General features: G+C 42.2%; 2 protein-coding genes across 4 annotated transcripts in view; both read right to left on the bottom strand.

Moving 5' to 3' along the window:
* si:dkey-237h12.3 (teneurin-3) overlaps window positions 1–13,805 on the bottom strand; it is a 120,552-nt gene extending 106,747 nt beyond the window's left edge. For all 3 annotated transcript variants that reach the window (XM_061685400.1, XM_061685402.1, XM_061685401.1), the window contains exon 1: window positions 13,746–13,805. The gene's annotated coding sequence lies outside the window, so the exon portion shown is untranslated. The remainder of the gene's footprint in view (window positions 1–13,745) is intronic.
* LOC133408122 (teneurin-3) overlaps window positions 1–25,589 on the bottom strand; it is a 68,144-nt gene that overhangs the window by 1,034 nt on the left and 41,521 nt on the right. The gene's annotated exons all lie outside the window — the stretch shown is intronic.

Here is a 25,589-nt window from a genome sequence, read left to right as displayed (position 1 = left end):
AGATAACTAATGACCAGAACATCCATTAGCTCTCACTCTGCGAGAACAGGTTTTCCAATTTCGCACAAAGCTGTGGAATTGCCGCCCCCCACCCGGAATGGCGAGCGGTGATTATCTATCCATCTCGGCCCGTTTAAACAGGTTAAAAAAAAAAAAAAAAAAAAAAAGCCGCACAGTGCTGACAAATCTGATTTGCTCCAGTGAGCCACGAACGAGAGCAGGATCGTCTTTCCGGGCTCAATTCGTTTGGCGAAAAATCTGTGTATCACTGGTTACTGTAATTCCATTTTCAATCAAAATTGAAAAATTGCTGATTATTCTTGTTTTTTAATCTATCACAAAAAAAAAAAAAAAAAGAAAAAATGGCAGATTTTTTTTTGATCCATTCGTGAATATGCGGGGGTCCACTGTAACCTTCAAAAAACAAACACTATATATACACACACACACACGCTGAACTGGAGGCTGACCTCCTCTCTCGGCTTCTCAGTACGGCAGTAATATTAGTTGTTCTTTGATTTAAAAAAAAAAAATATATATATATACATGAATGAATATTCCTATTCCTATATTTTCGCTCTAAATGTGTTGCAGCACTGTTTGTGTTGAAATATTCGTTGCTTCAAGGGTAATACACTGCCACATAGAGGCTAATCGTTAGCCCGTGCGCCTGTGGAGTTTCCCATTGTATGTTAACATTAAGGTAGCAGAGGCTACGTGGGTGCTTCAAATACTGTAGTGTTTGTTCCCTTTAGCTGAGAGTGGCAATAAACAGCATGAATCCTCTTTGTTGAAGAGTATTTACTAACTATAGCTGTCAAATTTTCCATTTTTCACTTTGTAAAAGTGAAGAATGAATGATGGACATGTTATAAATACAGTACCAGATGACAGTCTTTAATCTTTCTCGTTTCTGCGTTGCGTGAAAATGTGCTTTGTGCTATTTCGCGAGACAGTGCTCAATTTAAAAGATTTTGTTGTGGCGTGCCTTTACACTAATAGCTGTGTCAATTTTGTCCTTGGTAAATTGTCCTTCTGTGCATAAAAGACTCCCGTTCAATGCAAGAAAAGTTCCCAAGTTCGCATTTCTGCCACTTCAAGGGAAAACAATAAAAAATAAAAAGATAGAAAGAGTTGGATAGACCGACAGTATTTACTCGGTACGTGCCGTCAGGGGAGGCAGAGCCAATGGGAAAAAATAAAAATACTATTAATAATGATGAATTATTTTCCATTTTAGTTATCTGGTCTGTGCTTTATATTGTGGGTTTTGTGTTTTCTTATTGAATCCAATAATGTAAATAAATTCATCATTGAAATTGCTCAATATTGCATAGAGTGCTACGGCCTCACCTCAGATTGCGCAATGGCTCACGAAACGCAGAAATGGAACAGCGCTACAGCACCATATATTGCTAACATAGCTGCACTAAAACAAAGGAGACTATCTGGGAAGTGCCTGTTTTGTCTCTCTTCACGTCTCCAATATAATGTTTTTGTACTTACAAAATAGGGTTTGAAGCTAGCGTTAGTTTCAAGTCATCAGAGTTAAGAGTTTCAAAGTAAGATTAGGGTTATAAAAATAGGGTTTCATTCCAGGACTAAGGTTTCAAACCAGGGTTTCAAGATGGAGTTGGGGTTTCAGAGATGGGTTTCGAACCACAATTCGGGTTACAAGCAGCCAGGGTGAGGGTTTCAAAGTAAGGTTACAGTTGCAAAATGGGGTTTGAAGCGAAGGGTAGGGTTCAAAATTAGGATTTCAAACTAGGGTTAGGGTTTCAAATTATGGTTTAAAGCCAGGGTTAGGGTTTCAAGCAATCAATGTAATGGTGTCAAATTAGGGATTAAAACAAGTTTTGTGGCTTTAAATTAAGTTTTAAAGCCTAGGTTAGGGTTTCTAACTAGGGTTAGGGTTTGAAATACAGATTTCAAGTCAGTGTTAGGTTTCCAATTTGACTTTTGAAGACCAGTTTGGGTTTTCAAAGAAATTTTGAGTTTCAAACTAAGATTAATTCGAGTTTCTATTTAGGGCTTCAAATTATGGTTTTACAGGTTTCAAAGTATGTTTGCAAGATGGGTTTACGACTCCAAATTAGGGTTTCAAAGAAGATATAGGATTTCAAATTGCTGAATGTGGCTCGGCATTGTGTTGCTAAAATAAATAAGGATGTCCCTGAAAAAGAAGTTGCTTGGATGGCAGCGTATGTTGCTCCAAAACCTGTGTGTAACTTTCAGCATTTCTGGTGCCTTCACAGATGTGCAAGTGAGCCATGCCATGGGCACGAACGCACCTCCATACCATCACAGATGCTGGCTTTCGAACTTTGCGCTGATAACAATCCAGGTGGTCCTTTTCCTCTTTGGCCCGGAGAACACGACATCCATGATTTCCAAAAACAATTTGAAAAGTGGACTCATCAGATCACATCACACTTTTCCACTTTGCATCAGTTTATCTCAGATCAGCCTTTCAGGGATGCTCCTTTTATACCCGTTCATGTCACTCACCTGTTTTTTCGTTTTTCGGCGGTCGATGCCTTATTTAAAGTCCAAAGCTGATTGTGAACATCTGAAATGATGCAGCAGAGCGCAAGTATTCTTGTTTTCCCAGTGCTAAACGCGCAAGGCAACCATAATGAACACAAGATGCCCCACTCATCTTCCAGCGCCAGATGGAGAGTCCTATTAGAAAAGTGCTAAGCAGGCTAATAGAAATGTGGATCAGTGTCAGCTGTTGCTTCAACTGCAGCAAAGCTGCAAAATAAATATATAAATAAATGAATAAAAATTCTTAACTCAAGCATTTTCCATCAGCACATACTCCTGCGCAAACTTGACGGAGAGGAGAGGGAAAGCAAGAAGAGGAGAAGGAGGCAGAGATGAGAGAATCACAAGTGTGGCGCTGATGGAAAGAATTAAGTTGAAATATCAAGGGAAATATGCCCGAAAAAAAAAGGATTCACTCACAATAAATATGTTCGGCTTTCGAGTTAGGGTTTCGAACAAAGCCAGGGTTAGGGTTTCAAACTCTGGTTTTAAGATAGGGTTAAGAGCTCAAGCTAGCTCAAGCATTTTTTTAAATGATTTATTATTATATATTTTTTTAAAGCCTCGGTTAGGGTTTCAAAATAAGGTTTTAAACCTCGTTTAGGGGTTCAAAGAAAGGTTAGTGTTACGAATCATGGCTTCAAGTCGGTGTTTAGGAATTTGCGAGCCTCGGTTATGGTTTCTAATTTGGGTTTCTGGCCTCGGTCAAGGTTTCAAACAGGGATTAGGGATTCTAATATGGGTTTTAAAACAGGGTTAGACTTTCAGATTAGATTCTCAAATCTGGCTTCACATAAGGGTTTGAATTTCGAATTAGGGTTTCAAGCCACGCATTGGGGTTTCTCGCAAGGGCTGGAGTTTCAAATTCGCATTTCAACCCATGGGTTAGGGTTTCTAAAAATGGTTAAGGTTTCAATTCAGGGTTTTAAGCCAGGGTTCAGGTTTGAAGTATGGGTTTTAAATTGGCTTTCAAACCAGGGTTATAGTTTCAAAATTAAGATTTCAAGCATAGGTTAGGCTATCAAATTTAGGGTTTTAAGTGCCGCCTTTAAACTAAGGTTAGGCCTGAAAATTAAAGTTTCAAGTCCCATTTAGGGTTAAAAATTGGAGTTCCAAAGTTTTAGTTTGGGTGGGTTGTACAAATTGTAATGAAGCAAAGCAGAGGGGGCGGAGAAGAGGGAATTGCTGTATCTCACCTGGGGCCTAAGTGCTTCGCTGATGGAGACAATTGTGTTGAAATATCAGGGGAAATATGCCTGGAAACAAGACTGCACTGACAATAATAACAATAAAGGAGGACGACTTAAACATGAGACATTTAGCAAAATAAAGCTGTCGTTTAGCCATGACAGTTTGGAGACAAAGTCATTCACGCGAGCGATAAAACCGCTAATGCATTATTACTACTAACTACTAATAAATTATGTTTAAGTAAGATTCGGGTTTCAAGCCAGAATGAAGGATTTAATTTGAGATTTGATGCCATGGTTAGGGTTTATCGTTATAGTTTCAAGCCTGAGCTAGGATTTTTAATTAGGATTTGAAGCCTGGTTTAGAGATTCAAACAAGGGGTTAGGGTTTCAAGCCTGTATTAAGGTTTAAAGTTTGGGTTTGAGATCTTATTTTGGAACCCTAACATAGCCTTAAAGTCAGGTTTGGGTTCCATACAAGGGTTAAGGTTTCAAGCCTCAGTTAGGGTTTCCAAATGGGAACTGAGGCCTGGTTTAGGATTTTAAATTAGGGTTTAAAGCAAGAGTTACGACATCAAATTAGGGTTAGGGTTTGAAAGTAGGGTTTTCCGGCCACATTTAGTTTTTAGGGTTAGGATTTTGTCATAGGGTTTCAAGTCTGGATTAAGGTTTCAAATTAGGGTTTCAAAAGAGGATTAGGGTTTCAAATTAGGATGTCAAACCTGGGTTAGGATTTCAAACAAAGGTGAGGGTTTCAAGCCCTGAACGTATGAAAATAAGTCCTTTCCACAAAGAGACTTGCGTCCAAAGCACACAAATCCTCAAAAGATGTGTGTCTGAAGAGTTTGTTCTCACAAGAATTAGGATTCAGTGCAAAAATGAATCAGCGTTGGGATTTTGGACAATGACTTTTTACTTGGGCCGGTCAGCCTTTCAAGTGGAGGTTCAGTGGCTGGGAAGGCTAATCAAAAGCTCTGGCTTTGAAATAGCATCAAGCCAGAGTGCACATGAGAAAGAACCGGATCAGAAAGGTCCGGATCAGAAAGAGGCTCTTAAAATATTCTTCCTGATGAATACTTCATGCCAGCGCTACCCAGTAATTCCCTTGCACATCTATTAGAGGCAGTCGTATGACGCCTGGTGTTTTTTGCATAAACATCCCCCGAAATGCCTCTTGGTTTGAATGGCTTTTAGTGGGGCTTTACATGCACGCACCCTGGAGATGGGCATTTTAATACGTTTCCTAGATGGACTAATGGGGGAGATTAGTGATCAATTGATCAGTTAATTGCTATTTTTATAATATTTATTTAGGTCGGAGTTCGGTACCATAGGTCACTTGGTCAATCGGTATGTAAGTAAGTAGAGAGGTAGGAGGTAGGTCAAATGGCGAATGGCCCGACTGGCATCCAGTACATCAACACGCGTTTGCTGTGGGCCTACGCATCAATACCTCCAAATTTAAGGTCATGCTGACCTTCTTACCCCCAGCCCAATGAAGCGAGAAGGCGTTGATTCTTTCAATTACCTCAGCTGCTTGTTCATGCAGACCGGACCGCTGTGTGCAGACCGGACCGCTGTGGAGATTGACAATCGGATCACGACTACCGGCCTGCCTCTGGTTCTCCAACGAGAACTCCCTGAGCACGATGGGAAGGATCTACCAAGGGGCGGTCCGCACCATCCTGTTGTACGGATGCGAGACATGGGTGGTGAGAAAAGCTGACCTGAGGAAACTAGAAGTCTTGGACATCGACTGCCAGCCGGTGCATTCTTTGCTGCCGGTGCCAGGTGTAGGTAGGTCGGCAGGTTGCTATTACGTAAGATTTTCATTTGGTAGATAGTCAGGCAGGTAGGCAGAGCGGTCGGTCAGTAGGTGAGCAGAGAGATGAGTCATGTGTAGGTTAGTTGGTAGGTAGGTAGAGCGGTATTTTGGTGGGTAGGTAAGTCCATGGGTAAGTAATGAGGTAGTTAGGTCAGCTGGTACTTCCAGTTGGTCGTTAGGTTGGTCAGTGGGTAGGTAAATATGTAGGTAGGCTTGTAGGAAGAACATTAGTTCGGTTGGTCATAGTTAGTCATCTCCAAATGACCCGTCTGTCTGTTGTAAAAATTAAATGTGGCCCTTGAGCACAAAAGATGGCCCGTCTCAGTTCTAAACAGTCACCCACTGCAAAGAACATCCAGCACTGCTATTACCCGGTCAAGAGTCTCCCAGAGTGGTCTGTGAATTGAGCGTCAGAACTGTAGCAGACAAGCCCCCGTCAGTGTCATTCAAATGTGGTCACAATGGTGCCACTTTTTGACAGCCAGGCCTATTGGGTTCTTCTGACATTCATTTTAAATGAGCACGAATTCAAGCATTGAATGTCCTTGCATATCGGACGGTATAATGTTCTAACACAAAAGTCGCTTTGCAGCCATTAAGCTGAGCGCACGTCATAAAAGACTTTACGTTCATTGTATAAGTACCGCAAAAGGTCCTGTGCCATTTTGCTGTCCATTAAGAGACTGATGCCGCTACTAATGGAACTGAAAGGCCATTTGCTCCGACTGGCTCGGCCTTCGGCAAACACAAAATGGTGTGCGCGTACGATTCCTGCTACTATTTAATCTTTGTATGCGCAATATATGATCTCTGAAAGAAAACTCGCCCGGAATGCCTGAAAGCGAATGATAAAAAGCCTTTTTTAGAATCTGGTTTAAATGCAGTGAATAATGGATGACTTCCAGGATTAAACACTTTTGGGGAAGGCAGTTTCTTTATCTGCAGTGTGTTCAATCTACGAAATAGCACAGACTTGTCCGGATAATACAGCAGGGATCCCTGATGGGCAGGTTGGTCTGCATGTAGGAAGGTAGAATGTTGGTCAATCTGTCGATAGGTGGGTAGGAGGTAGGTCAATCACTCTGTTGGTGTCGAAAGGTATGGAGATCAGTTAGCAGGTAGTAGGTAGGTTGTTGGTCGGTCGGTCTGTTGGTATGTAAGGAAGTCGGTTGATCGGTAGGTAGGAAGGAGGTTGGTTGCTTGGCCTGTTGGTAGTTAAGGAGGCCGGTCGGTTGGTAGATAGGTAAGAGGTTCGTTGATCAATCTGTTTGTAGATAGGGTGTTCGGTCACTACTCAGTGGAATTGGGGCCCTGGGTGAGTTTGAGGTTGGGAGGATTTACTCAAAGAGAGCTGACAATTTAGAAGTAGAAGTAGAAAGGAACGGAGCGTTGTGAATTCCATCATATTTTCTGCCAGAAGACCTTCACTGCTCTCCTCCTGCTCAATGCTGTCTGATCAGACAGCGAGACCTCTTTTTAAGCCACGTCTCAGCATAGGGATGGGTAGGGGGTAAAGTAACCAATATTTCAGGGATTACATAATGGTTGCACCACAGAAATAACGCTGCAGGTTATGTAGCAGTCATTCATCAGCGGACATTTGAGTTCCAGACGTTCATCGTGAATGCACACCACGTAAATATTAGTTGTGAATGCAGAAGCCCCCGCGCCGGCGCAGATGGCAGATGATCTCACAGATGATGACAGCTTAGCGTCTCCCTTCTGACAGCTCGCCGCCGCCACCGCCGCAAACGTGCTCTTCTACCAATTAGCTGGCTGACAAAACACTTGGTTAATATTTATTCTGTGTGGCCATCTTTCGTTTGACTGAGCCAAACAGGTAACATGTTTCACTTCAACACTATTTTGGCACAGGTGGTAGTCTCTGAAGCCGGCCTTTCATGATTCCAGCTATACAGTGAACCCCCGCTTCTTTCTGTAGATTCCGCCCAGGTCATGATTAATAGGAAAGTAGTAATTGGTGTCAAAGAAATACAGTATATTGAAGTCCTAAGACCACATTTTGAACGACTTGGTCTTGTCTCGGTCTCAATTCCAAAAGTCTTGATCTTGTCTCAGTCTCCGACTGGCCACACTCGTGTGTGTGTGTGTGTGTGTGTGTTTTAGTATAATAACTGAGTTCCAACACGCCTAATAAAATAATGACAATTAATATTAAAAATACATAATGCTACAAGAGAATTATTCAATGATTTGGAGGCATTTTATAACAATTCGTCTCAGGGTTGACAGTATTTGCTTTTAGATTTGGTGCCCTAATCCTGGCATTAGAATGTGCAGGTGTACCTAATAAAGTGGTCATTGAGTATATACGGTAACACTGTAATGTATGTAATTTTCAACTAAATTTTCAACTTTTCCTTTTGGTATAAAAAAAAAAAAAAAAGTTTAAGTCGAGTCCATTGTAGTCAATAAACTAACAATGTAATATAATTCACTACCAAAAGAAATACAGTACAATAAGGCAATTAAACATTTTAACACACTTGCCGAGTGTATTATTAAGTACTGTATTCAATGCACTGCTCTATATTGAATGCAATAGCCGCATTCATTATTAATGTGTTGTTTTTCAAGCTGATGAATGATGATGAACAAATATGCATTTTGGTGCCTTTGTATCACACCCCCTCCCCGTCCCTTCAATCCCTCCGTTTTTTGTTTTTGTTTTTTTTGGCTGATTGACTTCAAACATTAGCACTTGCTATTCTCTGCCACAGTACAGCTCGCAAAAAATGAAAAAAATAAAATAATAATAAACTGCTTTCAGAGTTGGAAGAAGAAGAGCACGCAGCATGCGGTGTGAAAATACCCCCTGCTTTCCAAAGCATTTTTCCCGGGGGCCAGACCTATGAATTGATAGCCCACAGTTGCAATACACTTGGCAGCAGAGTAAAGCGGAGCCAGCGCAGAATAATAATAGCGCCAATCCTTGGTTTACTCTTAAACCGCCTTGCTTGGTGTGTGTGTGTGTGCTGTGCTGTATATGCTGCTGTCAATATTCTCAGCGGGCGCTCAAAATGAAGGTGGTGCGCGCGAGCACATGTTGCGGTACACAAACACACACCAGAAGCCTCGCAGCGCGACCGCTGTTGTGGAAGACCCGGCGCTAAATCCTCGGAGGCCGCGCTGCACGCTCAATCGGCAACACGATACGGCCCACGGCGCTTGGTTGGGGTCACCGCCGGAGTTGCTCGCACACACCTACACACACAAACAAACACACACGCACACACACACACACACACACATCACGCATGAGCTGGCACGGCGTCCAATTGCCTCAAGTGAGATAACGTTGCTTCCAGCTACCAGCTGAGATGCAATCTTTGCCGCCATGCTCCGCCCACACGCAATAATAAAAAAATCTAATCCTCGCAAATGGCCAAATTGACCCTAAAATGGTTGCTTTAAAACAAAATGGCAGACTTGCTGTGTATTAGAGGTAACTGAGACTTTTTGGTAGGTCTACTCATGATAGACAGACACGTCTACCAAATTACATAGTGCTAAGGAAAAATGGATTCAAGGGCTTAATTTTGTAAATAAAAGAGTTACTATTAGAGTCATCAAACTTCACCAGCATGCTCCACCCACGCGCAATGACAAAAACTCAAATCGTTCGTAATTCAGTTTTACATCAGTCTCGTGAAAATTCCAATTTGGTAGCGATCGGTCAAAATACCTAGGAGGAGTTCATTTTCGAACCAAACCTGGAAATGCACAAATAGACCTAAAATCATCCAAAATGACATTTCCGTGATCAATTCAAACCCAGGACCCAGGAAACTGGGCAAAACGGCTGCTTTACTCCCTGTCTCTTTTTGGACATGGGTTCTTGAAAGTTTTTCTGGGTCTTGTTAGATATTATATTTTGCTACTGTTTTAAACATTGCTTGGGCAGCACCAGCTTCATTCATCAATAGATACAGCATAGTATCAAAATGCCTCAACTTTCATTTTGTTGCTCCCCAAATGCAGCTGGAATTTCCCTACATTTGCGAGTCTGCTCATGATCGACAGTCCTATTGAATTTTATGTTGCTAAGTGAAACAGTGATACGTCATTAGTCAGACTGGTTGTGACTGTAGTCACTCTGAATTTAGCTTTTCAATATAATCAAAATGAAGGGGAACAAAAAGTCAGTTAAGTCAGACGCTAATGTTTGTTTACAGCACACCGGAGCAACTCGCATTCCGGTCCCCAGCGAACATACTGCCTTAACTTCTACGTGCGTGCATGCGTCCGCTGTGAGGTTTGCTCGGTAGAAATTGATTTTTTTTTTTTATTTTTTACTAGCGAGGTGTTGTTGTTGTCAAGGAGGCATCCAGCTTATGCACACTTCTGCTCTCCTGCACTCAATCACCACGGGGGAACACACATAAACACACACACACGCACAAAGGAAAGCTAGGAAGAAGCCTGCACAATGTCTAATTGTGCCAATCTGCTTAAGTCAACACATTCATGCAACGCCTGGTCCATATGCTAAGATATCAATTACAACACACGCATTCTCTAAACCCATTTTATGTTGAATACAAACATGTCTGTTTACTGTATATACAGTTCAGCTGTATTGCTGTAGACTATTGTTGTATGTAGTATCGTGTTTATGACTCATGTACAGTTGCCACATACATGTTGTCTGATTGTTATGACACCTACAAGTCTATTTTATTTTAATTCTATGGCTGCTGACTATTCTTGCTTCCTTTGCAGCAGTAGTGTGCAGTGAGGGCCTTGAGAGCCTTCACTCTCAAAGGCTCTGACCTACAATTACACCTTCATTAAATATTATTAACATTTATTCTAACATACAATATAATATAATGGAACATATACTGTATAATAATATATATACATTTATTTCCAACAGTCGATTGTCTTCATTTCATAATGTGCGTCATGGTTGCCCAACGTACAGGACTGGAGGTTTTTTTTGTCCAATCAGATTTCAGCTTTTATGTGTTGCCATGTAAATGTAATCTGCCCGAGGCCGTCAGAGTCCCGAGCGCTCAAACACTCATACACCGTTGAAACGGTCGAAACACCGTTGATGTATTTTATTTGAAGTTTTTTTTTGTTGTTGTTTTTGTCATGTTATTAGATATTGATTGAGAACTGCACATTACCTTATGTACGAAATGCGCTGTATTAATACATTTGCCTTACCTAGCTATATTGTAGTGTACGTTTACACTACAACACCTATAGAGTTTGGAGTTGTTTGGAGGTGATGTATTGGAAGATAAAAGTAACTGTTTCTTGCTTTAGTAATAATGGTATTCATACTCAAATATGCAAAATGGCTCGGTCCCTACTTTAATTAGAATGCCACACATATGCACGTTATGCATGTATAGCGTTTTTGTACATTATTTTGCGACGTGACGCTGGATTCGGCCCGGGTCTGAAACGCACCGCCCGCCACTGGTATACAGTATTACATTTTCCCATTTGTGACTCGTACAAGTTTGCCATACACATGCTGTCCGATAGTTTTGTCAACTCCCAGTCATGAAGTTCAACTTTAGGACAGAACTTGGGCAGTTTACAGGTCGATATAAAATACAAACTTATCATTCCTTTACATCAATAAATACCAGCCGTGGTATCGATACAACTGATATTTGGATCTTGTACGTCAAGGTAGCTTTTTATAAAGCGCCGAAAGCCGATCTGCTATTTGGAAAGCAATGGGGATGCGTTGTCATTACAAAACAGAAAAACTTTCCTCATCAACTTTTATCAGCATCCTCATCAAAGCCATTTAGCGGTAGTAATGAATGCATTTGCAGCAGCCCATTAGCCCAAATGATCTTTTGGCTCCTGGTGCCATCATGGTCTCCAGTAAATAATGCATTCTTTTTTTTTTTTTTTTTTTGCGAATATCACACAACGCTGATGTCCTCGCACTGCTACAGAGTTTGGGTGCATTAGAAAAGAAGATTTACGGCTGAACTCCTGACCCGCCGGCTAGCTCATTTCAATGTACATGTATGAGTTAGCGCAGTGCAGGCGGCAGTAATAACGCCCGCTGTGATCAAGTTCCGCCAGTGTAATCGTTTTCATGGATATTTATCTCTTTTTCTTTTTTAGAGATAGATAAAGATAGAACCCCACGGGGGCTTTTTATGTTGCTTGTTCAAAGCGAAGAGAAAGCAATTGTCTGCGGACGCTCGCACATCCGTCACTTGATTGAGCGCTTGCTCATAAACGCTACAAAAGAGATACTGCGGTAAATCGTAACGCTCGTTAAAGTCGCGTATTTATGACACAGAAAACTTTTTGGAGGGTCCATAGGCACTTTCTCACTGAAGTTCAAGGTGTTGATCATGAGCCAAAGAAGCTTTAACGTACAGTTGGAATCTCTCAAAGTTCCCCATTGTTGACTTTTAGGGCTCCATTTTCGTAGATGGCGCAGATGCGGTGGAACTCGAATTCTGGCGTTATCTTTATTTTCTGCCTGCTGAGACCGCGTCTAAATCTCGGCACAGCTGGTCTAATGCGATTTTGGTGAATTTGATCAGGTCACAGGCAGACAGATTCTGAGGTCTGCGGCCACGTGTAGTGAATGTCAGACGTAGTTGATTTCAAATCATCCCGCTGGCCGGCACAGCTATGTGTGACAACAGTCAAAGAAGATGCAAATGGCGGGCCTTTCTTCACAAAAGCTTGATACCGTATTCCTTTTATCTCCAAGTGACAAGCATATGGCAGCTAACTAGTTGGAGGCTAGGGTGAGAAGCTAACATAACAGTCTACGCCTCAAACAGATGGCGGACTTGGTACTGTACTGACGGCAAGTCTTGCGGTAACAAACAGCGCTAATTAAAAAAACGGATACTTGTTTCAGTATTGCTTTCGGTATCGAGGATAGTGGTCCTGTTTGTATTTGTTATTGTTTGATCAATACCAATTCTGGCAGTATAACAAACCATGCATCAAAAAGTATTGGTCTAGTTATTGGTATTTTATATGTATCAATATTAATATTTACGATACTGGCCCTTTATTTATTTGTTATCGGATCAATACCAACCATCATCGATTATTTTCTGGGATTTTCGGCCCTCTTAACCTTCTATATGACTAAAAATGGATGAGTTTGACTTTCAATATGTCAAAAAAACAAAGACAATCATTGTTCTTTGTTTTTCTCAAGCTGCTGCGCCTCCAGCCTTCTGGTGGCCCCCAAGTTGAGGCCTGGGAGATCTGATTTTTGCGTCTTCTGTGACTGTTTCCATGCATGTGAGCACTGACTACAGATGTAGACTGCTACAATAGCAAGCGGTAGTGTTTTTTCCGGCTGCACACATTACGCTTGCCTCTCCATTTAGCCTCTTTCATGACTGCACTTGTATGCCATGCACTGCGTGAGCATCACGCCACAGCGAGCGTCACTTAGCGCTCGCCGCAGTCGCAGCGTTTGCTCTCATGAAGGATGGAAATGTAACAACGGTTTCCTTTCTCAGATCTATGCTCGGTGCAGCCAACACATACGGTACAATACATGCCAGTATTGCCGGGATGGCACTGAAGTGCAAACATCTTCAAGGTGTTCGAGCAACTGGCTGACAATTTGCCTTTCACGAACCAACAGAAAGGGTGATCTGACGCACTGAACACTCCGTAGCAAAAGTCGACTATTTTAGGAGCCAGTTTATGGTGATGAATGATGTTGAAAGATGTTGATCAACATTTTAAATTCCAATCAAATTATCTTTTAGTTTATTTATTTTTTAATTTTTGAAACAATTCTGTATAATATAAATACATTGCCATTATTTTATTTTAATTATAACTTTAAGTTTATTTTACCTGCGTACCTACCTACCTCGCAACAGACCTCAGACCGCAACCGGCCAACCTACCTCCTTACCTTTCGTCCGACCTACCTCCTCCCCACAGACCTACACAGTATATCTAACTAGCTACCAACCTACCTCCTACCCACCAACAAAGCGACTAAAGGCCTCTTCATACGCTCGCGGTCGTGCGGCCGACAACGCCCGCATTGCATCACGTTACCGACGAATTGCCCTGCGCAGCACCTCTGCATAGCTTGCCGCGCACCCAACAAAAGTAGTTGCTGAAAAAAGTAGTGACCACCTACGTCGCCGCTTTCTCGATCGATTTTGCAGCATAATTAAACGTACCATCTGGTCGTCTAGGTCCATTTGTTCTGTCGCGGTCGCCATCGTTGTTGCTTTGTTCCTTGTTACTGGAAGGAAAGTAAAAACAGCTCCAGGAAATGGCAAAAAAGGAAAATGCTGAGGAAACTTCACCCTGTGGTGTCCGAGCCAATATCAGCCGTAGCGACACCCCCGACTTGGAGGAGAACTGCAACACACTCTCAAAACAGCATGCGTGGGTTGCGCTCGAGTCTAAAGGCAAACTACGCGCGGGACAGCCGCAGCGACGTCAGCGCGGTCGCCGTCCGCGCTCGTATAAAGAAGCCTTTACCGACCTTCCCCCTACCTACCTACTCGACTAAACTACATTCTACTCTCCGAAAAAAAACCTACCAATGACCTACCTTTTTACCTCGTACGTACCAATCAACCGACTGATTGACCAACCTACCTACTTACCTACCGCCCCACCTACATCTTGACTGACTGAGCTACCTACCCAACTACTGATAGAATGATGAAATCACCCAATTATCACCCTCCCTACCCCCTTACTACATACCCACCGAAAGACCTACCTACCTACTACATAGCGGCAAACCGACTTAACTACCTACATACTGTACCTACCCACCTACCTAAAGTGGTCAGTGATGGTGCCTTCCGCCTTCAGTCCACTTAATCACCATCGCTATCAATCTGCCATGCCCGAGAGTAACTTTAAGTCCTGACGTGGGAAAAAAACACAAGAACATTCGCAGTCTGAAATATGTTTGTGTCGAAACAGAGTCTGGAGACAAGCCCTCAGCAGCAGGCGTGTGTACCGAACGTGTCTCCAGTCCAAAAGAGCGTCCGCACTCCAGGTTGCCTCTAATCGCGTTGGCTCGGCCCCCCAATTAGATAACAGAGGCGCACGCCTCCTCTGACAGACACAGACGCTCACCAAACGTAAGCGCGGGCTGGTCCGCGTTCACGCCCGGGTGACTCATTTCACACTGGAATACATCCATCAGAATTAGGATCACGAGAAGGCCGAGATGACTGACAACCGAATAAACGAGCTCGAGAGAGAGCCGGCATATGGCCGAGCACGAGCATCAATTGTCAGCAGCTGCCTGCACTAAGTTCCTCGGCCAGTATTAATATTGTATGAGCGCGCCGTGTGCACTATACGCTCAGATTAGACATGTTGATACAGCAGCGCCGTGTGGCGGGCGAGGATCAGCTTTCAGCCAGAATGCACACAGGAATTCCAGCTGTTTGCATACGCTCGCCTTATTATTATTCCCTCGTCTTGTGGAATCTCCGGTTCACAACCATGCTGCACATGCTAATGTGAGCCAATAAAACTCTTGACTTTTACAAGTCCGGTAAGGTAACAATGCCCGCTTTTGATTGGGAGGCGCAACGGGAATGAAACCTGCATCAGCTACATCTTGAAGGTAGAAATGTTGACGTGGCGTTTACATGTTGTCTATCTGGCAAATGAAGTCCGCTGTTGCCTTTATGTGCAGTCTGAAATAAGACATTTCCTCATACAAGAATTGTGCGATTTTTGCCAACTACATACTGTACCTAGTTCACGACTCACCGATTTACTTATTAATAAGCCTCTCAACAGACCTACCACCGAACACAGTCGCACCTACCTACCTATCACACAACCGCACTACCTCCTAACCACTGACTGACCAATCTACCTAGCTCACTACCTACCAACGAACCTACCCCCTAACCAACCTGCCTGCTTTCCACCCACCAACCTGACCCCTACCTACTTACTTACCTTCCAAACTTCCTACCACCTTCCAACGTTCCCACATACCTACCTACAATCTACCTACCTGCTTACTTACCTACCTACTGACTTAACTACCGCCTACCAACCGACATACCGACCTACTTACTCAGCTAACTAGGTAATAAAATAGTGATGGTGCCTTCCGCAATATAAGAGAGAGTGTGTCTCATCATGTTGCACCCCCAGGTACACTTAATCACCATCATCATCAATCTGCCATTCCGGACACAATTTGAGAGCACAGCTAATCACACTGGGCGCTCGGAGGGCACACACGCACGCACGCACGCACATACGCACGCACGCAGACTGTTTACCATCGAATTATGATAATCCCTCCTTCATAATATTATCATTCCACCGGAGCGAGATCATTTAAAACAGAGAGGAAAAAAATCTGCTAAAGTGTGGCAGGCACATATATATATATATACATATCTAAAAAAAAAGGTACAGTGCATTTTGACCTTGTCCCAGTGTTTATTCAAGGCCGCGTCAATATTGTAATCCCTGTGATTTAGTAAGCAATCATACGAGCGCCTACATATTCATATGGCTACCTATATTGACTAAGTGTCTTGTTCCGGCTAAAGGTAGAGAAGCCAGGCCACGCAGGAGGATTTCTTGAAAATACATACAGGAGATAAATGGGGGGATTAGATACGTGTAAGGATAATTATGCTAAACACCGCAACCTCGGTTACACCCTGAGATTTACCGCATGAAAAAATCCTACAGTGGGGACAGAGCCCCATCGTGTAATCGTGAAAAAATGCGAGTAATTGACGACCCCCCCCCACAAAATGTTCAGAATTGCCTATATCAATGGTTAATTTACATACCAAGTGAACTACCTTTACTTCCTACCTATGGACCGACCAGCCTACCATCCTTGCTCCCTAGAATACAACTTTCTCTGCTCAACTCATTTTTCTTCTCTTCATTTTTGGTACTCGCCAGAGATGAAGGGACTCGAGTCGGTTTTATGACTTGTGATGTTTTTTTCTTTTTAAAGAAAGAAACATTTTTGGGGCGGGGGGTCATTCGCGCCAACCTGGCAACCCAGTCTGCATTGTTGCGCACTTGCCAGTGTGATGTAGCTACCTGCATGAATAACAATGGAAGGAGCTCCAAAGATAACAAAAATTGGATTCAAGGATTATGTTGTCGATAAAGTCTCCAAAAAGAGGATGGCAACCTGCATGGTTTGCATGGCGCATTAAAGACACAACCACAACAAAAACTTCATCCGTCACTACAAACATTAACTTTCATTGACTGGTTTGAGATCATTAAGAATAAATATGATGTCATTGTCCACGTTTTAGTCCAGCCAAGTAACGCAGGGAGGGGTGGGACGGTTTATGATAATTGTCTGAACCTTTCGTTTCGGTTCATCGGCACGCAAAACTCATTTTTTTCTTCCTCTCTCTCTCTCATTTACTATCGAGGTGGGAACGAGTCATGTCTAAAATATAATGCAGGATGCAATATATATAATAATATAGCATAATATATATATATGTATATATATATATATATTATAATAATATATATAATAATACATATAATTAATATATAATATAAGATATAACATAATATATAGCAAGATAATGCTGAATGCAGGAGAAGTGAAGCGGGGTTGCTAATGTTGTGGAGATAAAAATAATAATAATTTGAAAAAGGTGCGGAGACGTCTGACGAAAGAGTCGACGCTAGAAGATGCCAGGTGCGTTAAAGAGTCGGCGCTAGAAGATGCCAGGTGCGTTAAGGAGTCGGCGCTAGAAGATGCCAGGTGCGTTAAAGAGTCGGCTCTAGAAGATGCAGTCAGTGCTTCTAAATGAGATTGTTTCATTCGAAAACCCAGCCGCCTTAGTTATGAGAGCATGTGCACACATAAGGAACCACATTACTTTATTTTTACTTCTCTCAAAAAGATTTGCATTTTTCAAATGAGCTGTACAGGTTATGTGTCAAATTAAAGGTGAAAAACTATAATATATTTATTAAATATGGCTTATGTTTAATGCCGTTCTCTTAAGAGCCGTAGTAGTGACACAGTTGTCACCAGAAAGTAAACAGAATGATTTGTTCAGAAATAGAGTTAAGTTGAGTCTGAAATACAACTTTAAAACAATTCAGTACAATTTATTCAATCAATCATAATCTCCGTTGTTGTTCATTTAACTTTTATAACGTGTGAATATTTTTAGTGTTATGATTTGTGGAAAAAACATTTTATTACCACTCCAATATATATTGCGACTGGAGCAAGATTGTATGAATTGACTTGTGACTTGCGTAAACCAAGAAATGATTTGACTTGCTTGAAACTTGACTTGCACATATGTGACTTACTCCCACCTCTGCGTAAAGCTACATACCGACCAAGTTACCTCCAGTACCTACCTTCTACCGACCTAACTTCTTCCTACCAACTTCATTTCTAACTTCTACCTACCTACCCACCTCTAACAACCAAGGCTAAACTTAGCTCTTCCCCGACATACAGCCCTTGCGCATCAGTCAAAATGCATCATTTCAACATGCTTCCTTGTGACCAAATTCATATTTAGACAGAGACTTTGGCGCCATCTTAAAATGTTAGAGAAAGAACACAAAAATCGCAAATAGGTAAGTGCCTCAGCACATAACCACAGACGGGTTCCCAAAAAATAAAAACGGGAATCGGTAAATTCACAAACTACAAGTTGTTGGAAGTCCGAAAGAATTCCAAGACTGGAACTCCAGCCGGTAGGTTACACACTCAAAGTTAATACCTCCAGTAGGACAGATTTTTGTCAGTGCGCAACAGATTCTCATTGTCAGGTGGTTAGGCAGATAAGGTCGGCCACCCGCGCAGATTAGCATTGCGCTTTTTTCATCAGTGTAATGTGTTAAAAGCGTGTGGCGGATCGAGCAATTTAAATGCTAAGCTGTAAGAAGATTGGGAACCGGGGGGGCTAAACACATACAGATAAACAAATGAAGCAGGCTGTGAGGACTCAGGGCGAGAGGGAAACCAAATACAGAGTGACCCTCGGGTTGTCGTTTCGTTTATGCCGGCTTGTAAAATGTCACGATAAGAGGCTCAGTAGAGGGGGGTTGGGTAGCAACCACATTCATAGTTGATATGGCGTCACAAAGTGTGCTGTATTGTATGCAAAAGCGACTAAAGAATCCAAGTCCAAGTCATTTGTATAGCTCTTAATCACAAAAGACTCAAAGGGCTGTCCACCTGCCTAAAGTATCAACCGACCAAACTACCTGCATTCTTCCCCACATACTGACCAACCTAATGAACTACCCATCTACGTTTAAAACCTGCGTTGATCAGACAATCCATACGTTGTCACGTTAGCGTCCCCCTGAGGCGGCGGAACCGACAATATGCTAGCGAGACAGAGCGGTAGGAGGCCAGCGACCACTGTGGTTCGACATGACACAGCTGCAGCTGCACGTCGTCGCCGGTCAGGAAGCGCTGGCGCAACCCGCAGCGGGGCTTGAATTATGAAGTGGCCTGGCTCACGCCAGGACGTGACATTACTCTTTGGGAGCGGCATAATGATCACTATCAATCTCTTCATTGTCGAGGCACATTAGAGGGAAGATCGGGCGGGGGATGGTGAAGTTTACCTCCTCTGCCGTGGCGGTGCATTAATCACGGCGGCAGGACGCGCACTGTGTCCAAGATGAAAGCTGTCTGAGTAAACACTCGAGCTAATAGAGATGACACTGTTGTTGCAAGCCAGACGGAGCCTTGCAAGGTATAGCAGCACACTGGCAAACAGTTGGCCTGCTTATGCAGATGATATAACGCTTCTGTCGTTTACCAAGGGAAATGTGGTCCAGTCGCCGAACCACTGAACCCAGAGGAGCAACCAATCCTCTTCGGGGGTAGTAGTAGCTCAGGTGGTGAGGTACATTTTGTCAAAATACCCCAAGGATCAAGAATTACAGCACAGTTGTCACCCTCTTTTTAGAGCCTCACTTAAATCAGCCTGGTTTGAGAGGGGGGTCCTGTATTACTGCTCACTATGTTACCTTCTGTTACTAGTACTCAAGTTTCTTAAAAAGGAGACACTTTCCACCTCCCTCTCAGCTGCAGTTAGAGCAGTAGATATTGACCCCTGTAATGTTATAAAAATGGGCAAAACTCAGATTTTCGCAAACTAACATTTCTCAACGAGTATGGTCATCCGATTCAAAAAGGCCCAGCAGAGGATGTACTTCCTGCGGCTTCTGAGAAAGTACGGCCTGCCACGGAGCCGCTGAGGCAGTTCTACACAGCGGTCATCCAATCAGTCCTGCGTTCTTCCATCACAGTCTGGTTTGGTTCTGCTACAAAAAAGGACAAACTCCGACTGCAACAGACAATCAAAACTGCTGAAAGGATTGTCGGTACCCCCCTACCCACCATTGAGGACTTGCACGCTGCCAGAACTAAGACAAGAGCGTGCAAAATCCTCTTGGACCCTCTGCACCCCGGTCACCGGCTCTTCCAGCTCCTTCCCTCAGGTAGGCGCTACCGATCAATGCAAACTAGAACTAGCAGACATTCCAACAGCTTCTTCCCTCTTGCGATCAACTTCTTAAACACCTAACCTACAATTTCATTACAACGTGCTGGCAATTTTTTGACTTGAGTTTGTTGTCACATTTCTGTGGGGCCAATTATGTATTACTCGTGCACTCACTGTAGTTGTCTCGCCATGCTGCACTATTTGCATATACTGGCCACTCATGCCAGAGTAGCATCTGCTCCATTCGCACACTGATTGAGGAGTATCTGTAACATTTGCACAACCAACATTGTCCCAGACGATCGCACGACTCGTCACTTTAAACCGCATACACTCCTTGAAGTCTCGGCGCCCTTTGCACAATGGTCATTGCACCGGACTATTGCAATATTAGTCATTCGAACTGCTCTAAGTGCTAAAGGACTCTGCATCTTTTTGCACAATTGTCAAAAAACAAAACATTTACCGGCATTACCAGATAACTAGCAACCCTTTACTGCTCAGTAACTGTTTTGTTTTTTTGTCAATGTCTTTCTGTCTCCAAAGTGTTCTGTAAATTGACTGTCTGTTGTCGTACTAGAGCGGCTCCAACTACCGGAGACAAATTCCTTGTGTGTTTTTGGACATACCTGGCAAATAAAGATGATTCTGATTCTGATTCGGCTGAATCATTTGAGTATGGAGTATTTACTGGGAGTTTGCTAACTCAAGTACGTGCAAGATTAAACTGAATCTACGTCTGCTGTGTCTCCGGAGAGTCCGCTTACGTGAGTCAGTGTACTAAATCATCTGTCTTTACAGTGTTTCTGGTGATTCCGCCGACAAAATCAGTGTTTATGTTGTCTCCGGAAACTTGAGTCAGTCACTGCATAGAACTGACTCATCTGAGTCTGTGGTGTTTCCAGTAAGGCCGCTAACTTGAGTCAGTGAACCAATAAGTCTGTCTGCAGTGTTTCCGTTTAGTCCGCAAACTCGAGTCAGTTTCCCAGTCCAACTGAATCATTTGAGTTGTCAGTGTTACTTGTTGGTCTGATAACTTGAGTCAGCTGCTCAGTTGAACTGAATCATGTCAGTCTCCAGTGTTTCTCGTTAGCCAGCTAACTTGAGTCCATCGCCCAATTCTACACAACCCTCCGGGTGTGCAGTGTTTCCACTGACTCCGCTAACTCAAGTTAGTCCCCCGATTCAACGTATTCATCTGAGTCTATTATCGGAGAGCTTGCATTTGTGAGTCCTGATTCATGACGAAGATTCATGCATTCAGATGGTTACATCAGTGCCAATTGCTTTCAACACAAAAGCTGCTTTGCTCAGGACTCCAAAAACGACTATTTTGAAATGCCTGCGCAACTGTTTTGTAATTGTTCAACTGATCTTGCGTTCCGCTCGAAAAAGCACGACTGTCATTTTTAATCAACTGTGCAAAGACGACTTACTGCACAACGCAGATCTGAAGAACTTCAATCTTCGATGGCTGTGATGATAGCCTGTCGGCCCAGATTAACAAACGTCAATGCTATTGACAAGACTCCAATTCTCAGACGTTTTGAAAGAGAAAACAGAAAAACACAAGAGCAAGTTTTATACATGGAATTCATGTTGAAATCCCAATGGCCTTTTGACAGTCATCAGCACGGCAGTGACGATCACACAATGACGTCCGATAACCTCCGCTGAAGGTTAATTTCCGCATTTGTCAATTTGCCCCCTTTGGCTCCACAACTCACTTCATTTTAAAACATTTTTTTTAAATCTAATACCGTTTGTCGGCGCTGATATCTTCTGACAGCAGACCAGCGGTTTTTTTCCTGATGGACACATTTTTCTTCTTCCTCTTCAATTTTTTCCCCAACAGCAGAAAACAGCATTAGCCTCTGCTTCCTTACAAACCTTTTAGTTGTGCGGCGGGTCAAATTGATCCGTTTTAAAACTGAGCAATCAAGAAAAATATATTGTTTTTCAAATGTAAAACAAAAACATGAATACAGCTTTTTCTGCTGGACTACTTTTTTCTTTTGCTCTTTCTCTTCATTTTTCTTTCCGCCTCGGAACGGCTTTGAAGGTGAATCTCAATAAGCCTCCTGTTATGTGGCAACTCGTTGACCTGTTTTAGATAACCCCAATGAAAATAACCGATGTTGTTCTTTCTCTTCATGTTTTCTCTCACCCCTATCTAGAAACGCTGTGTTGGAGGTGAATCTGCTTCATCATTAAGCCTCCTGTTGTGAAGCGGGTCAAATGGAACCCTTTTAAAGTGGAACAATCTAGATTATTATTATTTTTTTTTTAAGTTAGTCAAAAAAAATAACAATAATAAGTTGCACTAAATATTGACTTGACGGATCTATAAATCGACAGAAAGATAGAGTAGCTCTAAGAAACCCACAGTTATGAAATCTAATGGCTGCTGTCCATGAAGGAGTGATGCACTCACATTTAGCGTCGCCCTAATGTCGGCATAATTTGTTGAAAAATCCTTGCCCCCTTGTGTTCCGACCACCTTCACTCCTCTCGTATTGGCAGCGAGAGGCAGTGGATGGGAACAGAGGCAAAGAGATGCTTTTTATCCCTCAATAAAAGGCCACTTAAACAGATAGATGCTCATCAGTGTTGCTTTTTTCCCCCCTATTGTCCTTTCCTGGAAGAACATGAGGAAATTCTGGAAGAGGGCGAGTATTCCGTCAAATTAAAGCCGCCTTTCATATTAGCCTGCCTCTCTCTTCCATTCCTTCCTTCCTTTTCTTTTCTTTTTTTTGCCTGCTTGTCGCCCATCACAGTTTGCCCAAGGTTGCCTTTTACAGTTAGCCTCGCTTGTATGTTAGCGCTTGCTGCCTTTTGATTTTGGTGTGCAACTTGAACTAGACACAGGATGAGGACAACAATGTTGCTTTCTTGAAGCGAAAGAAGAGGTTTCGTGGGCACTGTTTGTTTCGAGCGCTGACGAGGCAAAGAGAAGAAGCGCTCTGCCTGACTTTGAGCTCCTCTTGAGTCGGGGACAGCGGGTGGAGGGTGGCAAAGAGTCGGTGAGTGGCAGGGTATTGATTATTTAGATGGCAGCGGCTGGGTACACGAAAAGGGCGGTTTCTGCAAACCCCAAGACTATGTGACATGTGGGTCACGACACCAGACCCATTATCGTCTTGTTTATCTTGTTTACGCTATCACGAATGGTACGCATCCAGCCATCCATCCTATTTAAGGCATTATTAATGGTAGCTACAGTATAGTCTACAAGTATATAGTATCGGCTTAGAGGGCTGTATCTTAAGTGATTTGAGGTGATGCGATGAAATGACGCAATCTCTTTGAACTTGTCCCAGAAAAAGTAGAACAAAGAAATACAGTAAGAGCAGCTAAATTCAACAAATTCAGAATTAGTAGCGAGGTGTGTATACACTGCTGACTGGCTGTCGGAAGTGGTAACTCAGCGAGCCCATTTCATCACGTTCGCATTACAGTATTCACCTTACCACTATCCACCACGACTGATTACATACTGTACAACACGTCTCCTAGTTTTAATCACGACTTAGAAATTTCTCTAGAGCAAGAACACACATTATAATACGCAGACATTTGTAAACCTGGGCCTGTGGCTTTCAATCATTATTTTAAATTCATCAGCTCATCACTATTATAGTTTGTCTGATTCTGTTTGGCAAGCATTCCAATGATACCGACCTTTTGAAAATAGGATAAAGATGAAGAGCGTTATGAAACGTTTGATACTCAGATTCAACAAAAAAGGTCATCCCTAAAATCTCGACTTGTATTTGCATGAAGACAGTGTTCAGAAAGGGCTGCATTTTCAGTTTGCTGGCTTAAAGGGTCACAACTTTCTCAACATTTGTCTCAGGAAAATGAGACTTCGTATAACTGGAATCGTCATTAAATGATCTGTAGGCTAATGCTGGTCTCCCGTGCGAATCAATTTATCGGTGAAATTTTACACTTTTACAAGATTTCTCAAGTAACATATCTCGCTAGAGTGCATTCATACAACCTACACTTGTAGAATCAATTCTTATTTTAAGCCAAACTTACTCATAAGCAGTAATAAAACCGCAATAAGTTATAATACCTTATTATGATCTTTAAAGGGGAAAAAAAATGACTGAACTGCCCGTAGACAAAAGCTGTCTGGTAAAGAAGAAATATCTTGTCAGAGAATGCATATTTTGCCTTGATTTGAGATCATCTTGGTAACATTGTATTTTTACCTTTACCCAGTCCTCCATGTTAACATGGATATTTTAATTCAACAGCCGTCAATGGCAGTGAATGAGATAAGTCCAACCCTACCCCTGTTGCGCGCAAATGGCTATTTATTTTTAACTAAAATAGCTAAATTGCACGCCTTCCTACTGAAGATTAGCACCTCCACTTGCCAAATAGGGATTCACACATTAATCACTGACAAATTAACTAAAACGTGCTTAATAACGCATTTAATCACATTAATTCAACAATCTGCCAGTGATGAATGATCAGATCTCTTACAAATTTGCCTGAAGATGATATTCTTCAAGTATTTAATGGGCCTGTTGTCATAAACGTGAAGATAAGAGGCCTTTTTTTTTTCTAGCTACTTGAGAGGTTCCAATTATTAGACACTGTCATGGTCGCGTGCACAGAACTTTCAACTCCAAAGCAGAGCCAACACAATATTAGGAGCAAATAAGCAATAACTGTATTTAACCAAGAGCGCACGGCAACGCGAGCAAAGATACATACGAAACGAAAAACTAAGTCGGCAAAAGGCTGACAAAAAATAATACAATAACCACAAAATGAAAGGTGGATATGCTGAGCACTATGGGAGCTAGACGCCAAAAGGACTAAACGGAAGTGAAGTTATAAGTGAACCAAAATACTCAGCCGAAAGATAAATAGTGCAAAAGAAGAAACCCTAACTACACAAGTTGAGAACAAGAAAAAACAAAGAAACATTTTCTAAACTACACACATTTAGAGAAGTGAAAGCAAGAACAAGCTACACAAAAATAAATACCATCTACGAGTCGGAATACCGGAATTTCTTTCGTGGAAAGGAATACGAGGAGAAATGTGCCAAGCAAAACAGGCGAATGACGAGTAAACAATATTGCGGCGATCAGCTCCCATTTATCCAGCGCTTGAGAACTGAACAAGTCATCATCCCAGGACTGGAGAAATACGGAGAATCGGCAACAGAACACACCATGATGACAGAAACAGTGCAGTGCAATGCAACGCAATGCACTGCAGTACAACCTCAATTACAAAAGTAACGTGAAATGATTACCTCTATTTTTATGTTCATTTCAACTGAAAATGCTGCCTTCTTTTCTTTCTAAATAACATTTTACCTACCGACTGACTTTACTGGATATGCAAAGATGTATAAATATACAAATACAAATTTGAATTCAAATGGAAAAGTAACTAAAATGAGAAAAACGAGGACACACTTATATTAACATAGGAATACCAAATAAAATAAAAACATTTAGAAATGACAAAATGACTTAAATTATTATTGATCTAATAATAATAATAATAAAA

This window comes from Phycodurus eques, chromosome 9 (genome assembly GCF_024500275.1).
Source record: "Phycodurus eques isolate BA_2022a chromosome 9, UOR_Pequ_1.1, whole genome shotgun sequence".
Lineage (NCBI taxonomy): Eukaryota > Metazoa > Chordata > Actinopteri > Syngnathiformes > Syngnathidae > Phycodurus > Phycodurus eques.
The sequence above is the reverse complement of the archived record's forward strand: the minus strand, read 5'-3'. Positions and strand labels throughout refer to the sequence as shown.